The sequence below is a fragment of the Harmonia axyridis genome, chromosome 4 (assembly GCF_914767665.1).
Source record: "Harmonia axyridis chromosome 4, icHarAxyr1.1, whole genome shotgun sequence".
Taxonomy (NCBI): domain Eukaryota; kingdom Metazoa; phylum Arthropoda; class Insecta; order Coleoptera; family Coccinellidae; genus Harmonia; species Harmonia axyridis.
Window position 1 is genome coordinate 19,143,493 of NC_059504.1, and position 14,585 is coordinate 19,158,077.

Below are 14,585 nucleotides of genomic sequence, written 5' to 3' on the forward strand. Positions count from 1 at the left end.
ATTCTTTTCCGGCCTAGTCCGGGAAGTACGTACTTTCCGGACTAGGCCGGGAAATGCTACTTTCTCAGAGAAAAAGCGTCCGGGAAGTGAGCACTTCCCGAACGGTTGCCGAAAAAATATATTTCGCGAATTTCATAGTTGTTGCATTGCATCACCTGAATTCTTCAAAATATCAAAAACTCTTGACTTGATTTCAGTGCTCTCCTCATTTTATTTCGAATTGGAAATCATTTTTGAAGTGACAACTGTCACTTTTGAAGATGTCATCTTTTTATATTTGGCGAAAAAAAATGAGCTATTACTAAAAATTGAATGACACATGCTTCAACAACGCATTGTAATAGTTGAAATTCATCTTCTAGTTTTTAGTGAAGGAAAGCGCACGTGCTTGAACTACTTTCTATTTATTCTATACTTTGATGTATGTAGTTCTTAGGTTTAGACTTAGTCCTTAGGTATAGCGCATAAATCAGCCATGAATTCTTAGGTTTAGTTCTTAGTTCGTAGTTCTTAGGAATGGTGCATAAACCAGCTTTTAACTACCAGATGAGTTCGATCCAACAATAGTCCAATTTTTCAAAACACGCGTCCCGGACGGAGTACCCAACCGCGACCTCTGGTGTTTATAAACGTGGATGATACGTGAAGGTTACGTTCGGGTTCACAACCAGATCGGATGCGTCACTACTAAATTTAGAGCATCATTCTGTTGTCTATTGATGGATTATGATCGGGCAGCACTTTGGAATTTCTCGGTTAGGTCTGGGCACAGGAAAGTCCAACATGGGTAAGCCCGGATGGCGCGATGGCCAATTATTCGGGAGATGATTGCTTTCGTTTCGACGATAAATCGTGAGGTCATTCGCTAATTTATGGTCCAGGGAATGCCGAAATATACGCCGCTGAAAGAGGGAAATGAATGAGGTGCTTCCTGGGTTGGATTATATTTCTGAACGGCGTGCTAAATAATCTTCGAATTATTTCTTGAGGTACTTTAAATGAACTTGTTTACGATGAGAATGAGCCTCCTTAATACTTAAACTTCAGAATGCCCCTTCATAAGGTTGTATTATTTTTTTAAATTTTACTGATATTTGTTCTTGTATTCAATTAATTTTTTTCAAATATAATTTCAAAAAATATTTTTTTCTTTGGATCGATTTTGGTCTTGTTTAAAATTTACTTCGACAATAACAAACAGCAACAAAAAAAAAAAACTTACACTAATGGATTCTACTGAAAAAGTGCCAGTAGAATGTTTCATGTTTACAACATTAGTAATGAAGAAGTCATGAGAAGTTTTCATTTCACGCCAATTTCCAATTGTCTTTTATAGCTTGCAAACAGTTTAATTTATAAGGCTGCAGTTTCCACCAAATAAATTCTCTCAAAAATCGATCCCTTAAATGTGCCATTTTTTTTTCTAGCTCAAGGGATTCTGAGAGTGTCTCACTAGACAACGAATTTGGTAGATATTTCAAATTGAAAATTTTTGTAATTTTTGAATTCCTCGTTTCAAATTTCCTTTTTTATTGTGTTCAATACGGGAGAGGGGGGTGTATTACCCCCCGGAGTATGACCGACACCCCCAGAAGAAAATGACTATGTCGAAATTCCCCCTAGGAGAAAATTGTCTGGATTAAACACTGATTTTTATGCAGAAATAAAACGAATCAACGGGTATATCTTTCATTTTTATGATAAATTATCTATTATTAGATATGTAGATCTTTTCATGCAAGTTAAGATGTTCTATTTTTTATTTTTTTTTGCATAAAAACGGTGCCTCATATGAAAAACATGCATGAGATTTTTTGTCACAGATTAAACGATCGATTCGAAAATAATTTTTAATTTGAAATATTACAGTAAAGCATCATTTTTTTCCTTTCAAAAAATTAACCGGAAATCACCCTCTGAAGTTTGCGCACTTATTCACTAACACCCTGTATACTTAGATATAATTAAATAGCCATTAACTGATTTATTTGATATTGAAATATCCTATTTTCCGTTCAATGAAAATCATTCGTATTGTATAGAAAGACAAGAGAATATCAACTCCTAACATTCCTTGTGCCGCAACCAACAATACATCAATGCGATCTGATTTATCGTCCACCACACTTTTATGATGTTGTGTATTTCTTCCGAGGTTTAAAATGTTTAAATTCTATTGTACTTGACTTCTTGATTGCATTTGAATAGGTTATATTAGCAAAAAGTGGTAGAGACGATAGAACACAGATCCAAGTAGTCCATAGATCTAAATAGTTATAGTAGAGTGTAGCCATCATTTTATTGTAAAATCGCAAAATACATATTATACGAACTGGCAAAATGAAACGAGTTATTTGAATAACGATATCCTTGCGGTTTTCAATCTTTTATCATGAAAATCAAAACCTATGAAATTCTAGAGAATTATTCTTATACCTTAAATAGCTTTAAAACAAAATCGGGTTAGTTACCTCGTTTATAACTGATCGATTTTTATGATCTTTGATTTGATTGATTCATCGCATACTCGAAAAACAGAAAAACTATGAGAACAACGGATAAACTAACAAGGAACTACAACTTTTTCTGGAAATTCTGCCAATTCCAGAAACCATAGAATTTATAACCATCTGGGCCGCATAGACGCGTACTGACAGTAATAAACATATATAGAGGGAGTATAAGCAAATTTTTACATGTCCCCAACATGGTTAGAATACGTTGTCGGATTGTGATATATTTTCAAATCTACTATTTTCTATTTCGTAATGAATGTATATCATATTGAATGAAATATATTTATTGAAGTGATTCTCAATTGAATATGCAAATTTGAATATTTGAAATCCAATATTTTTCCTAATTGTGGGATTTATAATAAGCAGAAGATTTATTATTTTCTGTATCTACCTGTTGAAATCCAAGGTTTGGCAACTTTTGCTCTCCTAATGTCATCGGTTGTTTCACGTCGTTTGGCGCGCTTGAAATTTGTTTTCAGAATTTCTGAAATATTAAGGTATTTATTTCAATATATTTTGAGTTGATATGAAACATTGATTCACTATGGGACATAAGAAGTGCGTTCTTTGCGGAGAAACTCGCGAATTGAGTGAAATATCGTATCACTGATATGTTATCATTTCCGCGCTCTTCATGTCAAATTTGATAGTTCATGTTGGGGACAAAATTGTGTTACTGGAAATGACATATGCTTCCTCTATCTATGTTTATTAATCTGAGGTTCAGAAAGGATGGTCTGAGCTGAGTCGAAAGAAGCTGAAAATCATAATTTCAATATGAAATAGTCAAATCTCGATATTCCAAAAACGCATGCTTCAAACTCAATATAATCTTTTGAGATTTCAACTAGAAATTAACATCATATAAATTCATTCGAAAATGAAATAATGGGATTTAAATTCGAGATTATAAACCAACGAAAGGTGCATCTCTACAATGCAGCCACCCGAATTTTGCAACCAGCAACACAAAAATCCAGCGAAACATCCTTTCAACAACAGGAATCACCCTTGTTACAAATTCCTCATCAGGACGGAAGAGTCAACACAAAAAGGCCAAGAGAATGGAAAGGGGGATGATCCACCCTTATAGACGACCCACACCCCCGCAGCACCGGGGGAGAAACTTGACAAATGACGATCTGGCTAGAGTCGCGCGCAATTTCAATCCTGTGGTATTGATCTTTAGGGTTATGCACGCTCACTTTGGGATTGTATTTTGAATTCCCTGATTGCTTCGGGACGACGCTGCTATTAACTACGTACGTGCACGAAAATCTGCATGTCTTGCCTTGACGTCGATTGTTTAGCGATATAAATAGACGCCTGAGCGTTGGGACGCTCACTACAATGCGGTTATTTCGAGAGAGAAAAAAGTGTTTATTGACCTCCACACTCTTTCTTTATTTTTATGTTTGTTTTGTTGTTAATTGTTCTATTTTTGTTTTCATTCTTATTTATCCCATGGGAATTCTTTACATATTTGTGTTCGGTGATCAATGAATCGATGATTATTGTTTTTTCTAGTTGGATTAGTAGCTCTTATCATTGAAATTCAGTATCTAATTAAATGAAAACAAAATTATATTCCCCCTACTTAAAAAGAGGTTTTTCAATAAGAGGTTTCATTTTGTATAGCCCGATTTGTGGCTGTCTTATTTTGACATTAGAGAAGTAAAAACTTCACTCAGAATAATAAACACAGATAGAGGGAGTATATGTCACTTTCAGTAAGCAATTTTGTCCCCAACATGAACTATCAAATTTGACCTGAAGCGCGTGGAAATGAAAACATATCAGTGATACGATATTTCACACAATTCGCGAGTTTCTCCAAGAAGAACGCACTTTTTATATCCCATAGTGAATCAACGCTTCATATTAAATCAAAATATATCGAAATAATTACCTAAATATATCAGAAATTCAGAAAGCAGAGGTGCGAATTGGTCATGGAAAATTTCATGAAAAGGATAGGGTTCCGTAACAGTAGCCGCCATTTGTAGGGATTCATCAAGCCAATAGCTTGACATTTTAACCAACTACTTGACTTGAAAATCAAGCTCGTTAAAAATTACATACTTGAGCTTGGCTTGATTTAGATATTTATTGCTTGACTTGATATCAAGCTACTTGACATAACTTGAGCTTGATATGCACGCGTTGCACAGCATATATTTCTGCAATCTCGTGCGCGCTTAGACTAAATAAGGGGATTCCTCGAGCGCCGAGAGACTGAAGCATTCGTCAGTGTGAGTTTATTAGTAGTTCTCTCACATTTCTATGAAATCTGTTGTGTATTTTTTGGTAGTTTCAGAATAGTTATTTATAATACAACTGCAGAAGGCATTGATATTCTTCCACGAGTTCAAAATTCAAAAACGAGCCACGAAGTGGCGAGTTTTGGAATGAACGAGTGGTAGAATGAGCCTTCTGTACGAGTATTATACATTATTTTCTCTAATTCATTGCATTTTCATCGAAATTAATGAAATATTTCCATAAATATAATTCAGTGATTTTTGCATTGAAAAATGTTGGTTGGCAGAACTGATTTCTTTAAGGCAAATTGATGAATTGACATATAAAGCCGTGGCGGAAAGTTCGGAGTACCAACATAGAATAATAAAATATAACCATGAAAACTGTGCGTTTCTGATATATTCTCGCACGATTTTGTTCTACAAGATGTGGAAGAATGAACGGAATAACCACAGAATTAGAGAAACATCTTTCCAAACTTGCTCAAAATGGCCAAGGATTTTTTATCAACGCCAGCATCTTCAGCTCCTGTTGACAGACAATTATCCAGATCTGCTCTTACAGTTACAAAAACCCGCAATAGGTTAGGCGACAAATCTATAAAATGCCTCATGGGTCTTAGATCCTGGATGGAAAACTATGAAATCAAGCAAAGTCTGGAGGTTTCTCAATATTAAGAAACTTTACTTTTTTATTATGTTTTATTTTGTTATGATTTATAGTGATTTAATTTATGTTTCTATTTCAAAAAAGTTGATATTTTTGGTTCTTTCATACAATAAGTTTAATAAATAAAAGTGTTTTTTGCAAGGTTCCTTCTCATTTCATCATTTTTTTTATTGATCTGATACTACACAATGAAACTGCTAAAAATCAAGTAGCTTGATATGATTCAAGTACTTGATAAATAAATACTTCACTTGATTTGAGATTGAAAAACTACTACTCGTACTTGACTTGAAATCAAGTCAAGCTCAAGCCAAGTAGCTTGAAAATCAAGCCAAGCTTGATCGTTTTCCTTCGTTAATAGCATACCTTCTTCTTCACAATAAAATAAACATACATTGATTTCTCTTAAAATATACTCGTTTCTTTTTTATACCAAAATGCTCTTATTGGAAAACCCTTTATGTTTTCGACTCTGAAGTATCGGCGAATATTTCTATGACTCCCACAGAATCGATACATCGAATCGAACTCGATCTTTCATTTATATGGAAGCTTCGCAAACATCAACCTGTTCGTAAGAGCAGATAGTTTTCGTTCCAATCCGGTTCTCAACAATGTTAGGTGGTCATTCGCCTGAAGAATCAAACGGTTAATGTCCAGCCGCCTGGGATAATTGTGTGACTTATCATCTTCTGCCTTCACTCTTCCATTGCTCCAATCTGAATCCTCTGAATGAAATTTCGTGTCTTGTTGTTTCGTCATCGTCCAAATATGTCGAAATTATGGAAGTTATTTCGATATCTGATCCACAGACTTGACAGAGAGGCGGGTGGGGTAGCATAGATGTCCAGACTCGATGGTTCGAAGGTTATTAACCACAGAGCAAGTAACAAGAGAGTGTACTTCGTTCTTCTGTGAACGATTACTTTGAAACGGTTGAAAAGTTATTTTTGAGTTAGTTGAATTACCTAGTATCGGAAGGCAGGTATTATTTATATCAGGAAGATCAAATCGTCAATAGGAAAAGAATGAATATGTTATCATTTATTCATTTGCAAGTTGAAAGAGTCAAAAGATTCAACAATAAATTGAATGAAAAATAATTTTTAAATACCTGATAAGATATTCTTAATTTGATATAAAATATGACTCATTACTAGGCGCAAGTGCTAAAATTCCATAAACAGAAATAATACTAAAAAATAATATAAATATTGCAATATATTCTGTAGTTCAATTAATGTATCAACTATGACTCAAAATATCAATAAAAAGAATGAATAATAACACAAAAATAGTATAGCATAAATAGTATAAACTAAACCTATAAAACTTGCCATATTACAATACATTCAAGAAATTTATTCATTTATACCTATACCTAACTACAAGACTAAATACAAAATATTAACAAATAGTATAGCATAAAGAGTATAAAATAAACCTATAAAACTTGCCATATTACAATACATTCAAGAGTTTTATTGATTGATATACCTAACTACAAGACTAAATTCACAATAATCTATCAATTCAGCAAAAGTTTTTGAAATTCACGCTTTCAAAACATAACAAAAATAAACGTTATTTCGAAAAATGAGTTCTTTATGTTTGTTTCAAAGTCAATTCAGAAACATTTTATGTGATACAAGTTGCGGTACGTTTTTGTACACATGTGAAACATCTTGTCTATACTATATTAAACTCGTAAGCGCTCCTCCCACCGAAAATCGAACGATTTTGGACCGATTTTGCGGTCGAGTGTTCTCGGCTCTGGGAGAGATACGAGAAAAACTAAAAGTACGGGAAGAAAGAGAAAATGTCGAATTAACTCCCGCGGATATTCCCGTTTCCCGATTTTTCGGGATTACCTGGGAATGAACGGATAAAGTTTGGGAAATTTCCCGACGAATTTCCAGATTCACGTCGACGTGAACGACCAATAGGAAAATACTACGATGTCCTTGGGTAGCAACGGGCCTAGCAACGTCCGCGGCAATTGACGTTTCTAGAATATTTAGGTTTTATATTATTTTTACTGTGTCCATTAGAGGGCTCTTGATGAATAGAACTATTTGAAATATGAATAACTGTATAATAAAATCAAGGATCAATATAATAATCTATTCAAAATATTCTGACGTTTTAACCAATTCTGTGCTCATTCATGAAATCGTCGAAATACAGAATGAAAGTGGGAAACGTCAGATGATATTTTAATGGAAATGTTGAAATTTGGACGAATCGAGAGGAAATATGCAAGAAAAGATGAATCAGATGCGATTTATATCCCTTTTTCCATGTATATTTTATGATATTTTCAAGCGGAATCGTTTTGTGTCAGTGGAAAGCTTGGTTTGCCAGAAGACTCTACAGGAGTCATTTGGTTATTTGAAAAGTTTTTAACGAGAAATTTGAGGAAATAATAGACTACACCTGTATGTACCGCCCTTTTATGATGGTATTTTTGCGTTTTGTTGATATTTTCATGGAAATTGGTCAAATCTTGAAGCATTCCGTTTCATGTGAATTGTCAAGGTAAATATATCATTTTGGAAAGATATCAGCATTTGAGGCGAAGAAAACTGGTAGGTAGAGATATTTTAATTCGATTTCCTTTATATTTAACGATTTTTTAAACGAAATTCATGAAAATTCATCAATTTATAGAATCTCTGTCACCAGTTATTTTGACATTATTCCTATAAGAAGCACAAATGCACTTAACTATGCAAAGGCATTGTGGCCGGGTCGTTAGGGATGCGGTCGTACAATCTGAGGTCTCTTTTGGGATGCGAGTTCAAATCTTGCAGCAGGTGATAATTTTTTTTTTCTTAATTTTTCGCCAGTTATTAATTTTTATATTATTTGGCGGTGAATGCTTCGGATTATTGAAATGGATCAATTTTTTGTTTAGTCTATTGTGTGAATGATTTCGTAGTATACACATATAATTATGTTTTTCCGATTTTCAAAGTACATATAAGAATAACGATTATACATTGTTTTTTTTCAAGTTGCCTATTGGAGGTTTTTCGATAAATTGACCATATTATACAGGGTGCACAATTTTCGAGCGCCAATTATGCTTTTCTGTAAAATTGAAAACTTATGAAATCTGAAAATTGAAATTTCAAGTTAGATTTCTCTCACATAATTTGCGAAGATATACGTGCGATGAATAACGTTTATACAGAGTGTACAATTTCCGAGATGTCTCTGGAGAACTGAAAACTTTTCTTATAGTTGTCATGTTAGCTCTATAGGTTATCATTCAATTGCATAATTCTTGAAGGTATACAGGTGGGGATTGACGATTATATACAGGGTGTACAATTTTCAAGCGCCAATTATACATTTCTGGAAAATCGAGACCTTATGAAATCTGGAAATTGGAATAAGAGCTTTAGATTTGTTTTCTCTTGCATAATTTGCTAAGATATACGTGCGATGAATATTTTTTATACAGTGCGATATCGATTTTACAGGAGATATGGAAGTATTTATGAATGAATTAAAATATGGATCTATGGGCAATATTGATCAACCTAAAAGGTAGATCTATGGGCTATGATGATCTACCTACAAGGTAGATCTATGGACAACATTGATCTACCTACAAGGTAGATCTGTGGGCAACATTGATCTACCTACAAGGTAGATCTATGGACAACATTGATCTACCTATTAGGTAGATCTATATGGGCGTACTAGTTATTATATTAATTCCTACAATTATACACTATAATTTTATTACTTATTTTTTAACTTAATTTTGTTGACAATTAATTTTATGTGTGTTTTTTATGTCATAGTTTAATTTAGTTATTTGAATATATTAGTGGTAAAATAAACAACAAAAAACCTAGATAAGATTTGCTTGGTTCAGATATAATAGAAAATATAAACTTTCAATTTCTTCAGATGTTAAAGAGTACTTTGTTTATGTCTTATCCTTTATATTCCAACAAAAAATATACTGGAGGAGCTGGGATTTGAACCCAGGACTTTCAGCATGCGAAGCAGACACTCTACCACTGAGTTACACCCCCATGTTGGGAATTTGACAAATATTATCGGATTGACACCTGCCTTATGAACAAGATAATTACAAAATTCACATAATACGTATTCGTTGAAAGGTTTAAAGTTATATTTATCAGTGAAATCAATGCTGCAAAATCATTCTAACTAAAGTCATCATTCTCAAATCGGATTTCTCTTCATTGTGATATTTAAATTGCTCTTAGTTCATGCCCTCTAGCACCAATTGAATTGCAAGGTTTGTATTGTTTTGTGAAGAAAGTAGATCAGGATTATTATATTCAATTGGTCTTGTTGATATTCCTGTGAGATGATTTTATGCTTATTTCAGTTGTTGAATTCATTGATTGCAGAAATGATGGCGATGGGACTATTATTCATTTCAAAATTTGTTTTTAGGTCGTTTCCAATTATGGTATCGCTTCGATTCAACTAAGGAAGCTTTGTGATCATTTTTGGGATGGAAAAAACTTTAAGTCTACGAGTTCACAATTTCCATTCGCAAAAGGCATTTCAGACACCTTTTTTTGTTTCAGTCTGTCTGTGTGTCCGCAAATCCTTGTAACAGCCCTAGCTTCTACAATGCTTATACGATTTTGATGGAACTTGGTTTCAATTCTTCATTTCGCTAGCTTGTGTCAACAGCTCAAATTATTCTACCAGTTTCACTATTGCCGGCAGAGGAGGTGCTTCACGACAATACAAAAATGCTTTAGTTTTGCGAACTGTGACAGCAAAATTTTTACCATTTTTGTAGTGTAGTTTTTACTTGTCTAATGTCAAAAGATGACAGCTTCCCAGATGGCGGGATTTTTAAAATGAAACCTCTTATTGGAAAACCCTGTATATACTTGTACAATTGTACATACATTTTAGTTGGCCCCCCATTTGTATATACATTTGAGTTGATCAACCTTTCAGAAGCCGGTCGTCGATCTAAATATTAAAAATCCAACTGTAAAAATTATAATTTCGATCTTAATCATGAAATAGAGCGTTCCTAAGCGTCTAAATCGACCATTCGAGTGACAATTCCACACAAACATTTCGAATGTAACAACATTTTCAATGTAATGTCAAAAGATGACAGCTGCCCAGATGGCGAAATTCTTAAAATGAAATCTTTTATTGGAAAACCCTGCATATACTTGTACATACATTTGAGTTGGCCAACCTTTTGTATATACATTTGAGTTGACCAACCTTTCAGAAGCCGGTCGTCGATCTAAATATTAGAAATCCAACTGTAAGATTATAATTTCAATCTTAATCATAAAATAGAGCGTGCCTAAGCGTCTAAATCGATCCATTCGAGTGACAATTCCACACAAACATTTCGAATGTAACAACATATTCAGTGTAATGTCAAAAGATGACAGCTGCCCAGATGGCGAGATTCTTAAAATGAAATCTCTTATTGGAAAACCATGCATATACTTGTACATACATTTGAGTTGGCCAACCTTTTGTATACACATTTGAGTTGACCAACCTTTCAGAAACCGGTCGTCGATTTAAATATAAAAATCCAACTGTAAAAATTATAATTACAATCTTAATCATATAATAGAGCGTTCCTAAGCGTCTAAATCGACCCATTCGAGTGACAATTCCACACAAAACATTTCGAATTTAACAACATTTTCAATGTAATGTCAAAAGATGACAGCTGCCCAGATGGCGAGATTCTTAAAATGAAATCTCTTATTGGAAAACCCTGCATATCCTTGTACATACATTTGATGTGGCCAACCTTTTGTATATACATTTGAGTTGACCAACCTTTCAGAAGCCGGTCGTCGATCTAAATATTAGAAATCCAACAGTAAAATTATAATTTCAATCTTAATCATAAAATAGAGCGTTCCTAAGCGTCTAAATCGACCCATTCGAGTGACAATTCCACACAAAACATTTCGAATTTAACAACATTTTGAATGTAATGTCAAGAGATGACAGCTGCCCAGATGGCGGGCTTTTCAAAATGAAACCTCTCATTGGAAAACAGTGTATATACTTGTATATACATTTGAGTTGACCAACCTGAACCTTTTGTATATACATATGAGTTGACCAACCTTTCAGAAGCCGGACGTCGACCTAAATATTAAAAATCCAACTGTAAAAATTAAAATTTCAATCTTAACATAAAATAGAGCGTTCCTAAGCATCTAAATCGACCCACTCGAGTGACAATTCCACACAAAACATTTCGAATGTATCAACATTTTGAATGTAATGTCAAAAGATGAAAGCTGCCCTGATGGCGGGCTTTTCAAAATAAAACCTCTCATTGGAAAACCGCGTATATACTTGCATATACATTCGAGTTGCCCAACCTTTTGTATATACATTTGAGTTGACCAACCTTTCAGATGCCGGACGTCGATCTAAATATTAAAAATCCAACTGTAAAAATCATAATTTCAATCTTAGTCATAAAATAGAGCGTTCCTAAGCATCTAAATCGACCCATTCGAGTGACAATTCCACAATCCACACAGAAAACATTTCGAATTGTTCGGTTATCGTATCAGACTCACGGCTGGCAAAGAGGACAGCACAATCGTTCAATAAGAACGCGGAGGTTTTGAGAAGGGTGGGGGGGACGAAAATTCTTGTACGGCATAATGAAGTGTGTTGCAGGTTATTTATTTCAACGTACTCGAGTTCATCCCGTGACCTGGACTTGCCCGATAGGTTTACATGACGGCGTAAACGAAAAACGGTATTAGGTACGCGTCAGGTTGTTGGGAAGTTTAAGATTCTCATGCAACTAGTTATAGATCAGAGTCACGACGGGTTAACGTTTTGTTTTGTTTAAACGAAGTCACTTGATAAACGTCTTAAAATTACTGAAACATCTGTTTTTATAATGTTTAGCCACATGAAGATTAACTTCCAAACACCTTACTTGAAGCTTGGGCCAGGGTTGCCATATTGGGGTATTTTCCCCCAAATTTGGGTTTTTTTTGGACACTCAGGGGAAGTTTAGGGTATAATATTTCTTGGGATATTTTTTCGCTGGAGATTTTTGGGGGAGAAATATTCAAATTTGATATTATAAATATATCGAACGGTTCGCTTAATTTCATTACTATTTTTCAATGGAAATACAACTCTTAAACAAAATTATGAAACAACCAATAAAATTTCAATTACGAATAATTGATTAAAATTCTTGGAATGTCAAATTTAGTTATCGAAACAGCGAATTAAAGTATGTTTCTATGTTTTCCGGAAGTCACAGACTACTCCACACAGTTAAAGATTGCGGTTTTTTCTCGATAACTCCCAAAGTATTCATTTTGGGTCAAAGGTTTGCTCAAATTACCTCCCCTCTTTTTATACGTAGAATTGACTGGAATAATAAAAAAATATAGGTTCTAATTTGAAAATCTTGAGTTTTGATGAATTTTAGTTGTCCAACTTCATGATCTTTTGATAACCACCATGTACATAAGTTAATCAAAATATCATGAACTTGGACAACCGCATAAAGTAAGTATTCGAGGAATCGAAAATAAAAAAGGTTGAAGACAATTATTATTATATTTAGAAAAAACTTTTTCTGCAAAAATTTAAAAAAAATGAACATGGACAATTCTTATGCATCAAAACTCGAGATTTTCAAATAAGAACCTATAGAAAGAAACTAAAATTCGATGTGTGATATATTCATATGATTCAAATGTTCATATTGTTATCTGCATAAAACTTATGTACCGCAATAAACGAGAGCAATCAGTCTTAAATGAATAAACCTTCGAGAAATAAACGTGTTATAATTATTCTTCTGATAAATCACCAGTTCACTACGATTGATATAAATTCTAATCTGATAAATTCACTACATAAATAAAATATTCCCATAAGTAACAATAAATGGGTAAAGACACCACACGATGTTGCGATAAATTTGAAATTTCAAGAATTTTAATTGGATTATTCGTAATTGAAAATTGTATTGGTTCATGTATTTCTCAACAAACCCAATGAAAAATTAGTTATAATTTATGAAATTTAAAATTTAGTTATCCAAACATCGAATTTCAGTTTCTTTCTGTATTATCCTTAAAAATAATAACGTAATAATTTGAAAAACGTGTAAAATGGCCTCAATATACAGGGTTTTAGTGAATAAATGCGACAAACTTCAGGGGGCGATTCTGCATGTGAAAAAGTGACAGTTTGCTATATAATTTTTGTTCGCAAATGCTCAGTATTCTAAGATACGGGGTGTTACAATCCATACAGATTACTATATCTGCTATGATCTCTGTAACATAAACCATGTTTATTTCTTGCTTCAAATGAATAAACATCATTATTATTATTATAAAATGTCAAATTTAGTTATCGGAACATGGAATTTTAGTTTCTTTCTGTGTTTTCCCGAAGTCACAGACTACTCCACACAGTTAAGAATTGCGGTTTTTCCTTATTTAAAGTTCTTCCTTGATATTAAGGTAGAGGGTTTGATTAGTAACCCCCCCCTATTTTTGGAAGTAGATTCGACTGAAATAATGAAAAATATAGGTTCTGATTCGAAAATCTTGAGTTTTGATAAATTTGAGTTGTCCAAGTATGATCTTCTTACAAACACCCTGTAAATTTTTGATCCAAACTGCAAACAGTCTTATAGTATTTTCCAGAATCGAAAATGAAAAAGGTTTTTTTCCGAAAAAACAAATTCTGCAGAAATATTCAAAAAAATGTGAATCCCGCCATCATTTTTTTTATAAGAATAACATTAACTCATGAACCGTTGCGTTTTTACCGAAGGTTTGGCATATTCTTGAAATTGTTATCAAAACAGTTATCCAATGATGCAATATTATACTGGGTGTGCCATTTGAAATAATAGAGAAATAGTCTATTTCCATTATAACCGGAGGTGGTAGAGATCTGAAAATATGTTAGGGAGAAAGATCATTGCCCCAAACCTCAACATGCAAATTTTCAGCACAAAATCATGATTAGTTTTCCATAACCATCAGATAGGCCTTCGCGGTGAATCACCCTGTATATAACATCATGCAAAACTCCCCGAAATATAGAAGAAAAACGAAAAAAAAAAAAAAAATAATC

At 33.5% G+C, this 14,585-nt stretch overlaps 1 non-coding gene across 1 annotated transcript; it reads right to left on the reverse strand.

Annotated features, from left to right (window-relative positions):
* Positions 1 to 9,430: 9,430 nt before the first annotated feature.
* Trnaa-cgc lies at positions 9,431 to 9,502 on the reverse strand. Its single transcript has one exon. It is a non-coding gene; the product is annotated as a tRNA-Ala (tRNA).
* Between the last annotated feature and the right edge of the window lie 5,083 nt (positions 9,503 to 14,585).